General features: G+C 43.4%; 1 protein-coding gene across 1 annotated transcript in view; it reads right to left on the bottom strand.

Moving 5' to 3' along the window:
* Positions 1-22,368, bottom strand: part of STIL (STIL centriolar assembly protein) — a 1,728,658-nt gene that overhangs the window by 1,426,234 nt on the left and 280,056 nt on the right. The window lies entirely within an intron of this gene.

Raw genomic sequence — 22,368 nt, forward strand, 5'->3', positions numbered from 1 at the left:
GCAATTAAACAAAAGCACAAAGATATACCTCCAACAAAAAAGCAAATGCACCAAAAAGGCTTTTAAGCATAGTAAAGGAAATTAGAGGTATAGCCAAAAGAACTTAGGGGGCTGGAGGGAGGGTAACCAGGACTGCAACAGTGAATACACTCGAACATCTATATTTATGGTAAGTGTACACAACTGTACTATGTTCGTGTTTCACTGTTGCAGTCATTACATTTGGGTAGATTCCCAAAGCTATGGTTGGGAGGAGGAATTTAGATAGCATTAGGGCCAGCTATAAGGCCCTACAAGACTGCAGTGGCAAAGCCAGCTCTGGATTTAGAGAAAATTGGCAAATGATAATGCTTGGTGAAAGTATGTACAGAACTCCAGGTAGCACAACTTCTAGGATGTCCCTGGTAGTGACGCCTCTAAGAAAGGCTGTATAGATAGATGCAGCCCTGGTGGAGTGAGGTCTGATCCCCTGGGGGATAGGTTTTCCATGGTGCTTATAGCAGAAATGAATGCAATGGCTTATCCATTTAGAAATAGTTTGCTTTGAAATAGACTTCCCCTCTGCCCCTGCAGCAAATGCCGCCAGCAGTTGTTCAGATTGCCTTTGAGGTTTAGTCCTGTCCAAGTAGAATTTAAGTTGTCTGTGCGCATCTAAGGAATGCAGTATCCGTTCCCCTTTATTCTGTGGATTGGGAAAGAAGGCTGGCAAATGAATGGACTGATTAAGGAGCCACACTGGATACCACCTTGGGCATGAAGGATGGATAGGTTCTGAGGGACACCCTGTCCGCATGAAAGATCATGAAAGGCTCCACTGCCATAAGGGCCTGTAATTCAGATACCCTTCTAGCTGAAGTGATTGCTAAAAGGAAAGCTGTTTTCCAAGAAAGAAATTTTAAGCCTGATGTAGCAGCTGGCTTGAAAGGAGGTAGAGTGAGTTTCTCCAAGACAAAGTTAAGGTCCCAGGCTGGCCTGTGTGAGGACTGAACTCAAGACCTTTAGATTATGAGACTGACGCACTACCTACTGTGCTAACAAGGCAGAATAGTGCTTAAATGTACAGACTTTCTGCATTGGCAGGAAATGAACCTGGGTCAACTGCTTGGAAGGCAGCTATGCTAACCACTATATCACCAACGGTACCTGGACAATTAAACAGAGAACCGAAATATTTAGAGGTGAAAATATAATGATGAAGGATAGTGCGCTGATTAAATAAAGCACAAAACCGACAGCAAGGTACGTCGTGGTCAGGGCCTAGGCAAGGAATACAGTATGAATGAAAATCTTTATGAAGTATTTGCTTTCCACAAGTAATGCAATTATTAACTTTTACTGAAATCGGTAAGGAGCAAGAAAAAGTTTCGCCAATGGGGTACTTCGTTTTAGTTGAAAACATCGGTTCTGAAACTCGAAAATGAAAATTTCAGGAGTCGGCCGACCGGCACTTGCGAACTGCTTCTGCTTCGGGCACCGCACGGCAAGAAAGACTGATGCAATGGAGTTGGCTGCATGTTTTATACCCCTGAAGACCTGACATCATGGAAGAAGGGACAGCAACCGAATCAGAACCAAGACTTTGTTAATCAGGCCGACTGACGGCTACCTGCAAGCAGACAGCCCTAATGTAATGTCTGCAACAGTGAAACACGAAGAACAACAGTACTACCAAAAACAATGCAGACAAGGTAACCTTAAGAGAAATGGAGGAGGACAATATATTCCATCTTTCATAGATTTATAGCTGAACCCATGTGAAAGGGCTGCAATAGTAACTAAACAAGGAGGACAAGACCGCCCCAAGAGTAACAGTAACAGCACAGGAAATGTAGATTTTTAAAACTCAGAATGAAAAGGCAAAGCATGGCTTGAAATAAGGGGTTCTCAAGAAGACCTGTTACAATGAAAAAAAGTTTATGTGGTAGCATTTTCTAAAAGGAATGCAGCACACAAAGGTACCAAGTACAGATAGTCAAACCCAAAGCACGAATCACAATCCGAAGTGGAAGCACCACCAGTTTATTTAGTACATAAACGCAAATATTCACAAGGCGTTTTCGTCCACAAGACTTCTTCAGATGGAACAAAGAAAAGAAAAAGCTAGCTGTAGCATCCTTTATATCCCCCACAAGTCACTTTAATTGTTTAATAGTATGATAAATTGACAATTGGAAACACGCAGATTTATGCAAATACTCCACTTTCTCTAACCTTTACAGGTCTCTTTGCAAGCATGTCAATAGAAATGCAAATAAACAAATGAGCAAATTCACAACTAACAAATCTGTTTTAAAAACATTTTAAAAAACATGTATACTTGTGTACAACATTAGGTAAAATTAAATGAATAAAAGTTTAAAAGTAGATTGAAAAAAGTAAAATGAAAGAAGCCTGAAAAAATGTAAAACACATAATTATTGTGGTGACCAGCTTAAAATCTCAGTGTTAAATAAAAGATAAATGAGCCCTACCTCAACATAACACACACATACACACACACACACATATATATATATATATATATATATATATATATATATATATATACATACACATACATACATACACTTATATGTATGCATTAAATGTTTAAGTACAAAGGTATTTGTGAGCATATATAAAGAAAGTATATTCAAGGGACCTGAAAAATGTATGTAGCAGAAATGTAAAATAGTATGTATAAAGTGTGCAGTGTATCATGTAAACAGATAAGTGTTCCCAAAATATAATGGGACTCCTTATAATTTAGCTGCCCTCATTTTCAAGATGGGGGCAATAGAGATGTGCTCGTTCAAACCAAGAGGCCTATTTGCTTCCAGTAGTAACTGCCAAAATACTTCTCTAACCTCTATTCTGGTCTCCCAGGGACCCACCCCAACATCTTGGTGTACCATCTCTATTACAAAAAAGCCCCATTTGGCCTTTGGACATGCAAGTGTATATTTATAGATGGCATTATTGCCGTCGTGTTCTGATGGCATTCAGATGTTCGTAAATTCTTCTTTTCAATTTACGTGTAGTTTTTCCAATGTAGAACGCACCACATTCTTTGCATAGGGCTGAATAAATCAAACCTTCACTATTACAATTGGAAACATTACTACTTTTGACCAGATAGTCCCTCTCCATTATGTATACTGAATCCTGCTTCAGGATGTAAGAGCATTGGGCACAACGTCCACACTTGTATGTTCCTGGTTTTCTTCCATACAACTTGTGGCCTTTCTCCAATAACTCCTCAAGGTTTTTTCCTTTTTTGTAGGTAAATTTTAATGGGTTCTTAAATAGTACCTCCAGTTCAAAATAACAACCAAACCTGTCCCATTGTTGTGCAATGATGTTCTAACCCTTGGTGTGTTCTGATTGTAAAACATAACATAATTACCCCCAAAGGTTCCTTTCTTATCTAAATCTAAACGGCTTGGATTTTCATTGTTAGCATTATCCTTGTTGGCTATCAAACTAATCTGCCCCATGTGCCCTTCCAACTTATCACGTTCCAAAGTGTCACTTCCCAAAATGGAGGCGAATTTAGAATTTCTACCAGCTCTCACCTCAGCCATAACATCTTCTATTAAACCCCACAAATACCTTAGTATGGAGAAGCCCAGAATACCTGCCATACTTGGGATCCCCAAGGTTCACAAAAATGTTGGGGATCCCCCCATGAGACCCATTGTTGCTGCCAATGGATCAAAAGATCTGTCAGAAGATCCATTCTATGAGGCTTGTGGTAATTGCCCCAGGTCATTTCCAAAAAAAGGCAGAGCCACTGTTGCCTGGACCAGAAGGAAGCCACAACAATGATCTTGGGGGATTTCTTCTGAATCTTCAGAATTACCCTGGACATCAGTGGAAAGGGCAGAAAAGCATACAGGAACATTCCAGTATGAGGAAAAGGCAACAAGTCTCCCAGGCCGTCTTGCAAGGAATCCTGGAGCAGAATCTTGCCAGCTAATTGTTCACATAGGAGGCAAAAAGATCTAGTTGATGAACTCCCTCCAGATGGATCAAATCTTGGAAGGCCCCCCTGTTCTAGTAACCAGTTGCCAGGGTCTGCCCTTGTACTGTTCAGCTTGTCTGCCACAAGGTTTTTCTCTGCTGGGATGTAGGATGCCAGCAGAGTGAGACTGTACTGTGAAGATAAATCCCAAATTAACATGGCTAATCTGCAAAGGGGGGTGCGACCTGGTTGACCCTTGCTTAATGTACCACATGACTGAGGTATTGTCTGTAACAACTTGAAGAGGTCCCTGGGCCCAAAGATAATTCAGGGAGTGCGCAGTGGCTTTATCAGGGCAAGCATCTCATATTTATGTGTTTGCATTTGTCAATGTCCCACACACCTTGCACTATTATTTCTCCTGAAATTGCTCACCAAGCAAAGTCCAAAGCATCTGTCGAGGCTGACTGCTTTGCAACAGGGAGGGAGAAGGTGAGTCAGAGCTTTGACAAACCCCAGCAATGGGATTTGAAAAGAAAGGATGCTGGTTCTGGGACCAGAGACTTCAGATACCATTGTATGTATTTTACATGTAGTCTTGCCAGAGGCATCATTAGAATCACAGATGCCATGAGACCCAAACTCCTGAGGTATTCCCTCACAGTGACTGGTGTACGACTGGAAAACTCTGAAATGTCCAAGTGACACCCCAGCAAAACAATCCTGTGTGAAGGAGGAGTTGAGAAAAATTTTTGAATGTTCACTTGGATTCCCAGCTTGTTTAAGAGATCTCTCACCCAAGTGAGATTCCTGACACTGAAAAAGTCTCTGCAAAACTAAGCAAGTCATCTAAATATGGAAAAATGTGGATATCCTGTAGCCTGCAATGACCTATAACTGGAGCTACACACTTTGGACAATCCATTGCACCATGAGTGTTTACAAAAGGTAAGTCAGAGAATTGCTAATGTGATCCAGACACACAAAACCTTAAAGAAACACCTGAAGTCTGTATGAGAAAGAATGGGATAAGCATCTTGTAAATCTACTACTACCAGAAACTTGAATGAGGAAGTAGTAGTAACAGGTTGTGAACTGATATTTTGGGTTTGGGTACTGTCAAACAGGTTTAGGAAATAAAGATCCAGAGTGGGTCTCCAAGCATTTTACATGCTTGAATAAAAACCTTTTCTAAACTGTAAGGAAGAACTGGTTATATCACTCCTTGTGACTGCTTGTGTTGAATTAGACAGGAAAAAAAGCATATGGTCTTACAGATGAGGAATTACCCCCTGAAATGGTGGATTTCTTCCCACTCTCATCTGTATCCCTGATAAATGATCTTGAGAGCAGATTTGTCAGACTATCGACTGCTAAAGGGAAAATTGAGATTCAGACTTTATGGACAGGAAAATGTGCCGTCAGGGTGATGTGTGTGTGTGTGTGTGTGTGTGGGGGGGGGGGGTCGGGTCAAGGTCCCTTTAAACAGTCATTCTGACTTGCTGGATTGTCTTTGGTTTTAGAGATTTATTTTATTATTTTTAGAATCCTCTTGCATTTCTTCTTAAACATGTTTAGCAGCATTGTGTTGAGACTGTTCATTTTGTTTTTACCAAAAATTGGATGAGGGGTTAGAGAATACCTTAGAAAATTTGGAGACTAAGGGCTTCTGTATCAGCTTACCCCTTTCGCACATTTTGATAACCTCTACAACAGTGGAAGCAGAAACCATCTCTATCCAAGGAATTTAAAATCTCATTTTTTCACATTGTCTGGGAGGGTCTTAGAACATAGCCTCGCAAACCTCCTTGAGGAAGCATCAACTGAGTCATATAAACACTGTAAACAATGACTAGTGACTTGTACAATGGAAGAAAAAAGAAGTTATGTACTCACAATAACGTTCCATGTTTGTAGTCCATCTCGCCCTTCATTTTTACATATGGGTTCGGAGCAGATCCTCTGCTCCGACTCGGACAATTACAAACCTCAAAGTCTCCCAGTTGGCTCTTGGGCAAGGTAGGTATCCCATAGTGCACTAGTAAGAATCCCCAGATACTTTTTGCTGCTGTCTAAAAAAGTGATAAAAGGTATTTCCACAAGGAAAATCAAAGATGAAAGGTCTCCACTCTACAGAAGATAAATACTATCTTGTCTCCAGATCCTCCAAAGGATACATGTACGGGGGTAGGTGGGTTTGTAAGAATGAAGGGCAAGATGGACTACAAACATGGAACGTTATGGTGAGTACTTAACTTCTTTATGTTCTGTAGTCCTATCTCGCCTTCATTCTTATATATGGGACAGCATCCCTAGCACCCTTTTCTCGGGTGGCTCACGGGAATATACTCCCAAGAACCATGGAACCAAAGGAGGCTCTACCCCTTGATGCCAAATCCAATCTGTAATGAGTAATAAAGGTATGAGGGGTAGCCCAAGTTGCTGCTGCACATATACTGTCAATTGGGACTCTGGATTGAAAAGCAGCAGATGTGGATACGGATCTGGTAGAATGAGCCTTAATTTTAAACAGGAGTTCCTTGCCATTGGAAGAGTAAATAAACGAAATACAGTTTGAAATCCAATTTGATAAGGTTATCTTAGAGACTGGCATACCTTTTCTTGTCTCAGAAAAAGATACGAACAATTGGTCTGATCTTCTAAGCTCCTTGGTTCTATGTAGATAGAACCTTAACTGTCTGCGAACATCCAGTTGATGAAACTTGTACTCTGCACTGATAAAGAAGACTGGCAGTTCGATAGTTTGATTCAAATTAGACAGAGCAAACCTTGGGGATGAAGGAGGATTGGTATGAAGTCTCTATGAAAAATCAAGTAGGGAGGCTTGACTGACCGTGCTTGTAACTCTGACACACTTCTGGCGGATGAGAGAGCTACTAGAAAAATGATCTTCCATGAAAGGAACTGCAATTCACAAGAATGTGCGGGTTCAAAAGGCGGGAAAGTAAGTTTGGACAGAACGAAATTTAAATCCCAAGGAGATACAGGTTCCTGATAAGGAGGTCTTAGCAAGGTAGTGCCTTTTAGGAAAGAGTTAACACAATCTGTGGGCCATAAGATTAGGCTCATGTTGTCCCAAATGAAAATTGGAGATGGCTGCCAATTGAACTTTGATTGTAGCAGCAGCTGATCCCTGATGAAAAAGTTTGGTTAGGAATTCTAACACCAAGGGAATGGAGGCTGTGTAAGGATCTACGTTTTTTTCTTTTGCCCAGATAGAAAATCTTTTCCATTTGCTAGCGTATAATTTTCTCGTAAAAGGTTTGCGGGAAGACGTGAGGATATGAGTAACTGCAGGTGAGAAATCATGAAACCTGACTAGGGATGGAAGTGGAGTGTCAAGTTGAGGGTGTGGAGGCAAGGGTGGAAGGTGCCTGACGACTGTCAGAAGGTCTGGTATGGGACCAGAGTCCATGGATTGTCCAGAAGGTGAGGCCCGAGAAAAGGGAACCAAATCTGATGAGGTCAGTAAGGAGTGATAAGAATCATTCTGCTTCCCAAGGTCTTTGCTCTCTGGATCACCTTCAATATCAGTGGAAAGGGAGGGAATGCATAAAGAAGTCCCAAGGGCCAATTGTGAACAAGTGCGTCTCTCTCTGTGTCTCCCCCCGGGGGGGGGGGGGTAAGGGAGAAGTAGCTGCTGCATTTGGCGTTGAGTGGACTGGCAAACAGATTGCAGCAAGGCTGTCCCCATTTGCGGAAAATCTGTTCCGCAACTTTCTGATTCAGATACGACTCGTGAGGCATCAAGATTGCCCTGCTGAGCTTGTCAGCTATCACATTGGTTGTCCCCGGGATATGCGTTGCAACTAGAAAGCGTTGGGAAGATATCGCCCACTGCCAAACACGAAGAGCCTTTCGGCATAGGGGGTAGGATCTGGTTCCTCCTTGTTTGTTTATATACCATACCACTGACACATTGTCTGATTGGATTGCTATCGTCCCTAGAGGAAAAAAAGTCGTGAAGTGCTTGCAACGCTAGTAGCACCACTCTCATCTCTAAGGTACTGATACGCAAGTCAGCCTCATGATCTTGCCATGTGCCTTGGACAGTCCTGCCTAGATAATGCCCCTCCCACCCTATCTGGGTGGCATCCGTAGTCACAGTAGCAACGGGTTGGCAAGGAATGAAGGGTGTTCCTATCGTTAGTTGGTCGGGCTGAATCCACCAACGAAGGTCCTTTTTGCAAGATTCCATTATCAGAATAGGATGTGACAGAGGCAGTTGAAGGGACCACTGGGAAAAAAGTAGCCACTGAAGGATTCTCATATGTAGTCTGACTAGTGAAACTAGAGTTATAGTAGAGGCCATGGTCCCTAGAAGCTTCAGCACTGTCTTGGCTTTGACTCTTTGTTGAGGAAGAAGACTGTATATCTGTTGTCTTAGATTTTGTATTGTCTGCAGGAAGATGAGCTATTATGGCGACTGTGTATATTTCTGTGCCTATAAAAGTCACATATTGAGAGGGTGACAAGGCAGACTTTTCCCAGTTTATCGTAATTCTTAACTGAGTGCAGAGCTGGATGGTTGAATCCCTGGCTTGTAGAAGTAGGTGCCTGGTGGTGGCAGTCAGGAACCAGTCATCCAGGTACGGAAACACTTTGAATCCAAGACGTCTCAAGTGAGCTGTCACTAACCACCATGCATTTGAACACCCTGGGGGCTGTAGTGAGACCAGAGGGCAGAGCACGCAATTGGTAAAGACTGGCTCCCAGCTGGAAGCATACACGACTCCTCAATGCTCTGTCCATTTTTATGTGGTAGTACGCACCTTGGAGGTCTATGGAGCACATCCCAATTGTCTTTCCCTAAAAGATGGAGTATAAACTGCAGTGTTACCATTCGGAACTTGGACTTCACTGATTCGTTTAATTTGCTGAGGTCCAAAATGGGCCTCCAGTCCCCTGTTCATTTTGGCACTAAAGAATTTGGAGTAAGTTCCGAATCCTATCTGGTCTGCAAGGATGGTTTGGATGACTCTTTTGAAGCAACATTTGAACTTTTATGGTTGCTTGATCCCTGTGATTGGGTGGAGCATTTGGGATTTTTTTGGTGGTATGGGGTGGAAAAGAGAAGGGTATGGAGTATCCTCTGGTAATTATTCTTTGTACCCACTTGCCTTGGGTGATGTCATGCCAGGCTTCTGGATACAAAGATAAGCGACCCCCGACTGGCTCCAGAGAAGCGCAGTCAGGCCCCCCTTCTGTAGCGCTGATAGGGATGTCCACGAAAAGAATCGCGGCCACCCTGGTTTTGCGGGGACCCCCCTGCCTCTAGGGTGACGACTACCATTACTACCTCCTCCTCTGAAGGAGGAATCACCCTGTGCGTCTGGGAAAAATCTCTGAGATTTCTTGAACCACATTTTCCCGCCTCTCTGACCCTTAGGGTATGGTCTAGAAGGGACGGAAAAACGCACTCCCACAGCAGAGAGTTTTCCCTTACTGCTCGCAACTGGTGAGTGTATTTTTTTTACCCTTGGCCCAAACAGAGAGGAACCATCAAAGGGGGCATTGGTAAAAGTCGATTTGAAGGGCTCCGCAAAGTTGCATAAATGCATCCAGGAGTGTCCCCTAAAGGAAACTCCTCAAACCGCTGCCCTACTCGCTTAATCTGCTGCATAAGATAAGATATCAGCCTCCTGGAGGAGTTAACAATGGAGTTTAATGTGGACAGCTGAGCAGTAACCTTCTCAGGGACTCCGTCAGCTAATGCACCTTGGAGAGTATCTCCTAGCTCCTTTAGGAGATCTCTTTGAAGCCTAGTAAAATGGGTGAAGTAACTCAGCGATCTGAATGTAAACACCACTGAAGAGAAGATATGCTTCCCGCATCTCTCCATCGTTTGAGACTCCTTGTTTGGTGGATGGACAGATGAAGTCTCCGCTAGTTCTTTCTTTGTGGCTGCTGCCACCACCATGGCATCTACAGGCACACCTTTAGTCAAAAACTCTCTCTCTTTGGGGGCTGAAAGAAATTTGTTGGGTCATCTGGAGACTGTTTCTACGGCATCAGGAGTTTACCACACCTTTCGACTAACTAGGTCCAAGAGCTCATCGAAAGGTAGAGACACCCAAGAGGCTGAAGGTTGAGACCCGAAAGCCTTCAAGTACACGGACTCCTCATCAGAAGGGGTGACAGTGGGCCAGCCGCCTCTCTGTTTCACGATCTCTAGGATATCTACAAAGGAGATATCATCAGAGGATGACCTAGGGGACTCTTCTGACTCCTCAAGGCCAGTGTCAGAGGTGATGGACTCATCAGGGGAGTCTACCTGCTTCCTCTTGCAAGTTCTCTTCCGAGGAGGCTCCTCATAAGGGTATTCTGGGGAGGTCTCTGCAGACTGGGGGCCACCCAGTGCGGGCTCCTGAGGCTGCGGGTCTCTGCTGCCAAGAAAGCATCGGTACCCTTGTGCGGAGCTGAAGACCTAGAAAGCACGCTCATCATCTCGAAAGCAGATTTCTCTGGTTCCAAGCACACTCCTGGCTCCAAGAAAGCTGAAGTAGCCCTAAGTTCCAAAGCGATCAGTTGCGAGATAGATGTAGGATCAGACCTCAACCTAGCCGACATGCAGAGAGGCAGGCTCGGAAATGAAAAGGTCCGGGTCCAAGCGTCCCTGTCGGGGACGACTGGTGAGCTTCAGCTCCTAAACACCAAGGACTGTGCCGAAGGTGTCGGAGTGGAACTCGGCTCCGAGACAGATACGAGAGGTGCTGGAACTGAAGGTTCCACAACAAGTGGCACCGATAGCTCTGGCTCCGGAGGACCAATGTTGCTTGAAGGAGTAACAGAACAGGAAGTATGGTCTTAGATGGCTCCGGATCCGATTGGGTCGGAGCCAACAAATGGGATAACGCAACGACTTCAAGAGTCTAAGGACTACTCGCTCTACATCCTCTTCGGAAAGACTCTGTGGATCTGGAAGATAAGGTAGGTGACCTAGATCTCTGCAAAATGGGAGATCTGAGAGTTGGGGAGACCGGCAGCAATTCTCTAGACTGCCTCCGAGGTAAATGTTCAGTAGTTGGCTCCGAAAAACTGGGGGCTGACACTGGAGTGTCGATATCGATAACCTCAACCGTATCTGAGGGCAGTGGAGCCGAAGAGGTAGAAATTTGTCCAATTCTGATATTTTTTGAGGAGGCCCAGATAAAACAGTCGGTGTGGAAGAAGGTCTCTTGGCTGACTTGACCTCTTTTTTTAGAGAAAGGAGATCTAGAATGTGAGGATGATGAGCTGGCTAAATCCTCCTCAAAAGAAGGCTTAAGGAGACCTTTCAGGATCAATTTGTTCTTCCTTTCCTGGAGGACTCATGAACTGAAGGAGTGACAGAAGGAACATGTTTCCTGAAGATGTATGGCACAGAGACAGTAAACACAATTACTATGTCCATCAGTTATTGATATTTTTTGAGAGCATTTGAGACACTTCTTAAAACCCGAAGGTTTATGATCCTTAGACTCCTTAAACATGTTTTCAATAACACAACACGAGGGAAGAAAAGTGAAGAGAACAAGGTCCTCTAACTTAAATGGGCCTAGCCCTGCTGAGGAAACAACACTAGAGAAGGTTAATAAAGAGCTAGGTCCTCTAACTTAAATGGACCTAGCTGTAAACAAAAAGCTACGACCAAAAATTTGCTGCAAATTTCGCAAAATACAACACGCTAACTACTAGCTAATAAGAATTAGTAAGAAAAACCACTGCACACAACTAACAATTATATAACACTATCCTAGTGAGAAAAAACAATATTAAAAAAATGGTCCTTTCCAAAAAAGGACTTGTGCTACGATATGAAAATAGTAAAAAACTAGCACACTAAGAAAGGGATACCACTCACAGGTAAAAACGGACCTGTGGATGCAACGGCCAACAAGACTTCAATAACAACTTGCAAAATTTGAAAATAACACTACTATTATCTATCTATAGTAACAACTAAGCTATATGAGATAAGCTAATACTATTATAAAAAAAATATCACTAAAGACCAATAATAATGAATAAAAATCCAACTTAGCTATGGCCAAGAAAGAGAGCACTTCTGAACTCGTAGACGCAGCAAACGATATCTGGGGATACTTACTAGTGCACTATAGGATACCTACCTTGCCACGAACCAACTGAGAAACTTCGAGCTTTGTAATCGGCAGAGTCGGAGCCAAGGATCGGCTCCAAACCCATACGTAAGAATGAAGGCGAGACAGGACTACAGAACATCTGAATTTAAAACAGATTTTTCTGCAAAAGAAGAAACTGCAGACAGACCATTCCTCAAACTTTCACAATTAGTCAGAATAAACTAACATAGGAATCTAACAAAATCAAAAGCTGCAAACACATGCACTATTCCCCCTGTAATTTCCAATAATCTTCCACCCAAGTCAGAAATTACAGAACTGAAATTAACCAAATGTATAGCAGTGGTAGGATTAACTAAAGCTATAGCTGCATCAGGTTTGGAAAGAGAGAGAGTACAACTGAAAAACTGAGGACATTTATGCATTCCATCTGCCTTTTTAGCAGCAACAGGGTTGCAGGCAGTGATGCACATCCTCTAGAGTTGACAGAAATGGGAGAATGGGTGAGGGTTCTATAAATTCCTTCTTTAACAGCTCATAGCATTTTCTGAGGGACTAAGAAACCTCGGTGTTCTCCACTGAAAACACTGGCAAATTTTTTTTGGAAATATTCGCCGAGAAAGATAAACCCCAACAGACATAATCAGAAACTAAGCTCTCCTTAGAGACTGAATCAGAAAAAAAATGATGAGGAAAACCTCTATCTGCCCCTTCAACTTCCTATCCTGATTCAGAAACTCTCCTCTCTTCAGGAAGAGCTCTTGTTCTTTTATCAGAAAGAAACTTATGAGAGGGATCAATAGCCTAAATTAAACCCCGAGCCAGACCAGGTAAACTACTGCCATTCAAAGGGAATTTGAGGAGGAGTAAATATATTTAGTTCTGGGCTTTTTTGGCAGGAAAAACTGGGACAGCAATGTTATTAATGGCAGCAGCAGCTTTCTCAAGGATGGTCACAACATTCTGACTAAAACAGGGAAGCCTCCCCAAGTTCCCTCTCACAGGAGGAAAATTGTGAATGCTCATAATATCGAACGTACCAGGGCTGCTCCCTCCACACACCCCCCCCCGCTAAATATATATTCCAACTCAGAGATCGCACTACAGTCAGGAAAGGGCAAATTATCCCATTCTTCACTGTACAGCGATCTCAAAAAAAGTACTTTGAGGTCCGGTACATTCGATATGAGCGTTCGCATTTGTGCGATTCACTCATATGATATAGACCCGTTAAGAACAGGTGTAATGTGGGGGTGGATCTGAGGGTAGACAAGTACAAATGGCCAAAAGATGAAACTTGATAGATTAAGATGAGCCAGATAATAATCACACAAATAATCTAGAATCAGAGGCTGCCAGGCTTTAAAAGGTCATGTTTCTTAATATGGCACAAACTAAAAAATCTTCTCCATTTACCAAATATCCGATTTTCTACGTGACAGGTATTTTGCCCTCCTTTAATACCAGCTACAAGTGCTCAGAAAAAAAAAAAAAAAAAAAGAAGAAAAGGTTAATAAAAGATCTTAAAATTTATACTCCAAGCTGTAAACTGAAGTACATATAGGTTGGGGGTTTACCAAACAACCCCAGTCTTGAGTTAATCCAGAAAGGGGGGAATCTGGTTATCACTTTTGACCCTATCAGTACGTACTAGGCTACTGATCCACAAGGATCTTTTGAACTCTGGTTATGCATTCCCAAGCAGCCTATAGCAAGTACAAATAACCCAGAGTCCTTGCATTTTAAGTTCAAAAGCACAGAGCACAGACATCTATATGTTATCCCCATCCATAAGGGACAACGGTGCTAAACCAGGGGTGAAACTGCAGATTCTCATCCATTTTGTCCAGATTATGCTTGAATAGAGTAAGACTAGACCACAGGAAAACCTACTACTTGCGAGCAGCAAAGCTGCTGTCAGAGAATCCTAAAAACCACACACTGTAGACAAGCTCAGATTGACACTTCAGAGTAATCAAGCATTTATAACTTTAGTAATCAAAAAGTACAGTTTTGTACCTATCATAAATGTAGATGTTCGAAGATCCACATTGCTGCAGTCCTTACATATGGGTAGTCCGCTGTCCTCGGTCGGCCCGAATACCAAAGTATTAGGCTGACGTCGGTCAAGGCGCTTAAAACTGACATCAGGACGTCAGGGTACAAAAGCGCATGACCGACGTCATTTCCTCAGTCTTTTCTTGCCCCAGATGTCAGAAGGCCCTAACAAGACAGGCCAAAGCCAAAAACCAGCAAAACCCAACCAACCACCCGTGCACTAACCATATTTACAATATGTACAACACAAACCACACCACCACCTTCAACAACAAAGGGAAGGAGGGAGGGTAAATTGGACTGCAGCAATGTGGATCTTCGAACATCTACATTTATGGTAGGTACAAAACTGTACTATGTTCTTCATCTCACATTGCTGCAGTCCTTACATATGGGTAGAATACCAAAGCAGAGGTAAGGGAGGATGGCAAAACTATAAAGCATTAGGAGCTGCCAACATGCCTTGTAAAATTGCAGTTGCAAATCCAGCCCTAGATTTAGAGTAAAGTGGAAGGTGGTAATGCTTAGAGAAAGTATGCACTGAACTCCAAGTAGCTGCTTCCAAAATATCTTTAGTAGCCACCCCTTAAAAAGCTGTAGAAGTGGCAGTAGCCCTAGTGGAATGAGGCCTAATCCCAGCTGGAATCTCCTTACCATGATGGGAATAACAGAAAGCAATACAAAAACCAATCCACTTAGAAATAGTTTGTTTTGAAACGGGTTTGCCCTGAGAACCCAAAGCAAAAGAAACAAACAACTGCTGAGACTGCCTGAACCCTTTAGTTCTGCTCAAATAATATCGCAGCTGTCTGTGAATATCCAAAGTGTGCAAAATCTGTTCCCCTTTATTTTGGGGGTTTGCATAAAAAGTAGGCAAATGAATAGTTTGGTTTAAAGCCACACTAGAAACCACTTTAGGCATAAAAGAAGGGTTAGTGCGCAAAGACACCCTATCCTTGTGGAAAATTAAGAAAGGCTCAACTGCCATAAGGGCCTGTAATTCAGAAACCCTTCTCGCAGAGGTAATGGCCAACAAAAAAGCAGTCTTCCAAGATAAATATTTCAACTCTGCCGATGCTGCAGGCTCAAAAGGTTGTAGAGTGAGTTTCTCCAACACAAAATTGAGATCCCAAGCAGGAGTAGGAGCTCTACGTGGGGGTCTTATATTCTTTGCCCCTCTAAGGAATTGCTTAAACAAAGGCTGAGAAAATAATGGTGGATCACAGTCATAGTGAGCAGAGATTGCTGCAGCATGAACCTTTATAGAGGAGAAGGACAAACCTTTGTCCAATAACTCAGCAAGGTATTGAAGCGCCACACTTAAATTAGGTTTAGAAACATCAAAGTCCTTTGCTGTACTCCAAAATGAAAATCTCCTCCATTTATCTGCGTAAACTTTCCTTGTACTAGGCCTTCTGGCCTCCAAAATAACATTCAAAACTTGTTGTGGTAGCTGAGGCCCTCCAGAGTTTAAACCAGAATATGCCAGGCTGTCAGATGTAGAGAATGAAGTTTGACATTGAGTAAATGACCGTTCTCCTGAGACAGCAGGTGAGGAATCGAAGGCAAAGGCCATGGAGGCTCCTGTACCAGACTTCTCAGTAATGGGTACCAGTGCTGTCGAGGCCAATCTGGAGCTATTAAAATCATGTTTGGCTTGTCCTGTCTGACCTTCAGCAGTACCCTTGGGAGGAGAGGCAGAGGTGGAAAGGCATACACGTGAAGATTGCTCCAACTGAATGAGAGAGCATCCACTTTCCAAGCTGAGGGATGAAACCTTTTTGTGCAAAACTTTGGCAGCTGGTAATTTAGTGGAGAAGCGAACAGATCTATGTCTGGAGTTCCCCATAACACTGTCAACCTCTGGAATACATGAGGATCCAATTTCCACTCGTGGGGATCCATAATCTGTCTGCTCAACACATCTGCTAAGGAGTTCTGTGCTCCTGGCAGAAACCTTGCCTGAAGATTTAGTTGTAAACTGAGAGCAGTCTCCCACAAAATCATTGCTTGTCTGCATAGAGGATAAGAATGCGTTCCCCCTTGCTTGTTGATGTACCACATGACAGTTGTGTTGTCTGTTTGAATCAACACCTGCCCTGGAAGAAGTAAATCCTTGAAAGCTATCAATGCAAATTGGACTTCTAACATCTCCTTCAAGTTGATATGTAGATGTTGAAGTCTGGCAGGCCACGTGTCTTGTATCCATTTTCCATTTAGATGAGCTCCCCAAGCTTTGTCTGAGGCATCTGTCGTTAAAATCTGACTCGCCCCTGGCCGGGTCACAGAGAGTCCCTTGTTTAGGTGACATTCCTGAGCCCACCACAAAAATTCCTTTTGAATGCAAGGTATTATTTGAATGACAGTGTCCAAATCTTGGCAGTGCTGTGTCCATACATTCTTGAGATACCATTGTAGCTTCCTCATATGCAGTTTGGCATTGGGAAGTACCAGAATACAAGATGCCATGAACCCCAAGGCTTGAAGGACTGTCCTTGCAGTCAGCCTGGACTGATGAGACAACTGGTGGAAGTAAAGAGAAAGATTCTTTTGTTTGTCCGGGGTCAAAAAGGCCATCTGGGATGCTGTATTCAGTCTCACACCCAGAAAGCACATGTCCTGAGAGGGTACTAGACTGGACTTTATTTCGTTCACAGAATACCCCAGGCATCTTAACACTGCCATCACATACTGTAGATGATGAAGAAGTTCGTCCTTTTCTTGGGCCAGTATCAGGCAATCGTCCAAATAAGGATAGATCTGTATTCCTTTTAGCCTGAAGAAAGCTACTACTGGAGCCAGAACCTTCGTGAACACTCTGGGCGCAGTAGATAAGCCAAAGGGCAATGCAGAGAACTGATAATGTGAAGTCCCAGCCCGAAAACGCAGATACTTCCTGCAACTGGGCCTGATAGGAACATGAAGGTAAGCCTCTTTGAGATCCAGAGTCACCATCCAGTGATCTTTGCACAGCAGAGGTAAAAGCTGTTGTAACGTTAACATTTTGAACTTGGGAATGTCCAGATATGTGTTGAGGATGGACAAATCCAAAATTGGTCTCCACGTGTTTCCTTTCTTTGGTACTAGAAACAGGCGAGAATAAAATCCTAGGCCCACTTCTGGCAGAGGAACCGTTTGTATGGCCCCTATTTGAAGTAGTAAAGAAATTTGCTTGTGAGCCTCTAGTCTTTGCTGAGGAGGAACGTCCGGCATGCCTTTGAAAGGAGGCAAGGTATGGAAATAAAACTTGTAACCCTGGTGTATGATATCCAATACCCATTTGTCTTGGGTAATCAACATCCAATTTTCCTTGAAGAGTGCTAACCTTCCTCCCAAAGGTGCTGCCAGGCAAGAAGGATCTGGCAGCTGAAAAAGTAGGTCATTGGGCCTGTTTACAAAAGGACTGGCCCCTGCCCTCACCCGAAGATTGTGCAGGTGAACTCCCTGTTCTAGGCCTGAAAGAACTCTGAGCTCTGCCCCTACCACGTCTAGATCTACCCCTAGACTGAGAATCATAAGAAGGATCGTCCACCCCTTAGCAGGCCAATTCCTACTAAACTTGGAGGCTGAACTTGCAAAAAATCCTTAACAGCCTGCATAGACTTAGCCTTGTCTTCCATTTTCTTCAAGACTGATTCCACAGGTGAACCAAACAACACATCAGACTGCAAAGGAGCATCCAAAATCCTTGTCTTAACATGGTCAGATAAATTCTGATCCTTTAACCAGGCGTGCCTGCGAAGAACTGAGCCAGTGGCAGCCACCCTAGGCGAGGCCTGCACAGCATCAAAACCACACTGTAATGAATGCTTACCCACTTGTTCAGAGACATGCACCAAATCTTGCAACTCTTTACACTCAATGCCTTCCGCCAGAGCATCCACCTTAGACTTCAATTGAGAAAGAAGAAAGTTTTGATATTTCAACATATGAAACTGGCAATTCAAAGCCCTCATAGCTAAGGTAGAAGATGTATAGACCTTCTTTCCCCATCTATCCAAAGCTCTGGCTTCCTTATCTAGAGGAACCGGATTTTTTACAACAGAGGCCTTGACACCCTTAGGTCCCTGACTAATAGTTTCTGGGTCCGCCCTAGGACTCTTATAAAGATATTTATGAGCCTCAGGCACCCTGTAATACCTATCCGGTTTAACAGGCGCAGGAGGCAGAGAATCAGGATTAAGTGAAGCCTCTGCAAACACATCTTCCACAACATCCAGAACAGGGGGTATAGCCAAGGGCCTATGCTGGGGTAACAGCAAAAACTCCCTAAGCCTTTTCCTAGAATCAGAGAAGTCCTGACCTTCCCACTTAAAATGTTCCCTCATCGAATGAAGTGTCTCTGAAAAAGAAAAATCCTCTGGAGGAGAAGCAGAAGGAGTGGAATCATCTGCATCAGAATCAGAATAAGGAGAATACTCCTGCAAGTCTTCAGCTGAAGACTCTGAAATATCGAAGCCTGCTCAAAACTTCCCAACTCTGGCTCCACCCTAGGCCTCTTATCAGGAGGGGGCATAGAACCTCTAATCAGAGTAATTAAATCTTCTGCCATTTTAAGCATGTGCTTCTTAGGCACAGACCCTGCTGAACTAGGAGTGACACCAACAGAAGCTGAAACTGGCCTACCTCTGGGAGAAGCCTTGGAAACAGAAGGAGAAGGCCTAACCACCCTAGGAAGGGAGGGGAGTACAGTAACTTGGGAAGCCCCTTCAGCCTGACCTGCCTCCTGAGAGACCACCTCCTGCAAAATCAAAGTCTCCCCCTGAGACTCCAGAGAAGTCTCCGTCGGAACCACGGTTCCACTGAAACCTCTAAAGAACCGGCGTCCGGGCGGGCGACTCATCTTGCCTGGGTTTAACTGTTTTGTCTTTGCGCTTCTTCGCGAAGCGGGCGGAGAATCCGGCGGCATATTATAATTGCACCGCTTCCCAAAGACCAGCCTAGCACAATCCAACCTTCGGCAATAGTGCGTTTATTGAACCTAGCACAAAGCGACACCCAACAACGTCGTGCTTAGGCCCCAAACAAGGAATACACAAAGAATGATAATCCCTATGCGGTATCTGTTTCCCACAAGAAATACAGTTATTCACTTTTTCTGACATCCGGTAAAACACTGAGGCAAGAAAAAACCAAAATAATCCCCAACGGGGTACTTAGCCAACTTGGATTCGGTCTGAAACTCCGAATTCGAAAAATTTCAGAACGCCGAACGGCACTTGCAACGCTGCTTCTGCATCGGACCATGCGGCAAAAAAGACTGAGGAAATGACGTCGGTCATGCGCTTTTGTACCCTGACGTCCTGATGTCAGTTTTAAGCGCCTTGACCGACGTCAGCCTAATACGTTGGTATTCGGGCCGACCGAGGACAGCGGACTACCCATATGTAAGGACTGCAGCAATGTGAGATGAAGAACATCTTCTTTAAATCGAATAGATTAATTTCATCCTGTAGCTGTTGTACCTTCCCTACCCCTCTGTTCATTGCGCCTGCACAGCAATTTGCACGGGTTTCTTTCCTGAGTGACGCCCCCCCCTCCCCCCCCCAACCTGGGATTCACTGTATAAAGCAATTTCTACCTTCTCCACTGAAGCTGGCTATCTTAACTAAGTAAGACCTCTGGGAAGCAAGAACCTGACTCCCTCCAGCTTTTCAATTGTAATAGATTAACTACAATTTAGTTTTTGTAAACTGTTGAGGCTTAATGGTGTATGCACAACAACAGAGAAGGGATCTAGCCAATTGCCATTAGATTGGGCTATACTACTTTGAATCAGCCTTACACACGCACAGTGTTCCAGTCCCAAGCATTTACATTTTAATTTGATAAAGTAATTTCGCTCCCTCTTTATTTACTACATTTGCTAGTTTACCCCTAGGATCCAATTAAAATTAGCCTGAAAACTGGTGTAAAATTAAAAAAGAATAAAACAAATTAAAGTACGGCCAAAAACATTGCCTACATACAATCATACAAACCAAATCAAAAGCCCAAAGTAACTCTCAGAGTCAGTATTAGCCCTGCTCCGCTTCTCTCCCTGCCCCCAAATCCCATCCGCCCCCACTAGTGCTAAATTTAAACCAGACTTTGCCACTCCCCTCCTGCTAAGTACCAATCAGCACCTCACACATCATTGAGCAACCTTGCCCCCCTTAACCCATTTCCTTCTCTCTCATTCTTCCACACCCTGTTAGCACAGTCAGCCATCAAATTTGAACCCCCCCCCTATAAAAATGCAAACAAGCAAAAAAACACTAATTACGCAAATGCCTATACTGTTTCTATTTTACCATCTCACTGCCTATGAGCAAACACTTGACCATGGTATTCACTACCCAAATGGTCAAACAGACGCCCACAACTTGACACAACACCAAACACTTTACCTTCCCCAGCACACTGAATATACCACCCTCTATGAAATACCACCCCTGTACAGCCACAAAACATAATCCTAAAGACAAAGACTATATAAAGCTTATAAACAAACTCCTAAAGCTCAGAATATCCTGTCACTATAACCTTATAACACATGGAGACATTCATCCCAACCCTGGCCTACCCACACCCAATAACCTCCACTCCCCTACCACAACCCCCACAGTCAAGCTACCCATGAATACTCCCACTAATTCCCTCCTAGTATTTCAACTAAATATTAGAAGTATTAAAAATAAGATTCCCAACCTACATGCCCTCCTAACAACCCACTCCCTGGACATTATGTGTCTTAAGGAAACCTGGTTAAAACCCAGTACTACTTACAATGAGATACTACCTCCAGGATACAATATTCACTGGTTAGACCGTGCTACAAGGAAAGGAGGTGGGATAGCAGTCCTTTACAAAAATACTCTAACCGTTAAGAGACAACATTCAACCTCCCCAATTCAATAATGTGGAACTCCTCATAACCAAGCTACAGATTAACCAAAACAAACACTTAGAACATCATCTGTGCATATATTCCACCAGGCAACCTAAATACCCAAGATCATCTCCTTTACTGGTTTATCCACCATCTATCCCCAAGAAACCATAGTTCTTGGTGATTTTAACACAGACTGGCACCCCTGCTCCCCCGAGTCCCCTCCCCCCACTCATATAAACTTACCTGGATTTAAACAGACCATAACCTCTCCCACTAGGAAAAACAAACCAACCAATAAGGAAAGTATCCTAGACTGGATCCTAGTTAATAACCAACCCTAACTGTACACAGCTGGTACTCTCCCTGATGACCACAGCGACCACTGTCTAACCTATATCATAAAACATAAGGCAGGAAACCCTCACCAGCCCAAATATAAAACATTTAGAAACAGGAAAAACGTTGATGCTGCTATATTCCAAAATGAATTAAAAGCAGTTGACTGGATAAAACTAAAAAAATCTAACATTAGAGGAGGCCATAGATCACTTTAACACTAAATTCCAAAGTATCCTTGATTCCCATTCTCCAGCACGTACAATAAAAACTAGATCAAATACAACACCATGGCTCACAAAAGATACCAAAGCTAAAATCAAAACTAAAAACAGAGCCTGGGCCAGCTGGAGAACAACCAAAGCCCCACTTGACTATCTAAGATATCGTCAACTCAGGAATGATAAAAGAAAATCTATTTTACTGGATAAAAAAAGCTTCTACCAAAATCTCCTACAAAAACACCACAACAACCATCAAAAGTTCTGGGCAGGCTTAAATCAACTACTTTGTCCAGGTCACTCCACCACCCCAACCCTGGCTAACTACACCTATAGTTCCCCAGAAACCATAGTTAGCGCATTTAATAACTTTTTCACTGAAAAAAGAAGTTATGTACTCACCATAACGTTCCATCTGAGTAGGTACTTCATTTGTCTGCAACCTGTGGGTATCGGATCCGACTTCGGATCCGAGCCGGCAGCTTTCCAAGATCCGAGCTCCTAGCTCCTCCCCCTACCCATAATCCCCTGCTACCAACCATATTACCTCAGATCGTTTTTTTTTTTTGCCTCACCAACCTGGTAACATGAAAAATCAACTGCAAAGGTGATCAGAAAATCCCAAAAGGTTCGGGGGATGGCAGGGGGGGTCAGATGCAGACAAATGAAGTACCTACTCAGATGGAACGTTATGGTGAGTACATAACTTCTTTATCTGAAGTATTTACTTCATTTGCTCTGCAACCTGTGGGACAGAGTCCCCAGCTACCTTATAAGAACCTGGGTGGTCCTTACGGAAGGATATTCCGAAGCACCGAGGAGCCAAAAGAA

Source organism: Protopterus annectens, chromosome 10.part0 (assembly GCF_019279795.1).
Source record: "Protopterus annectens isolate FY-2018-M chromosome 10.part0, PAN1.0, whole genome shotgun sequence".
Classification (NCBI taxonomy): domain Eukaryota; kingdom Metazoa; phylum Chordata; order Ceratodontiformes; family Protopteridae; genus Protopterus; species Protopterus annectens.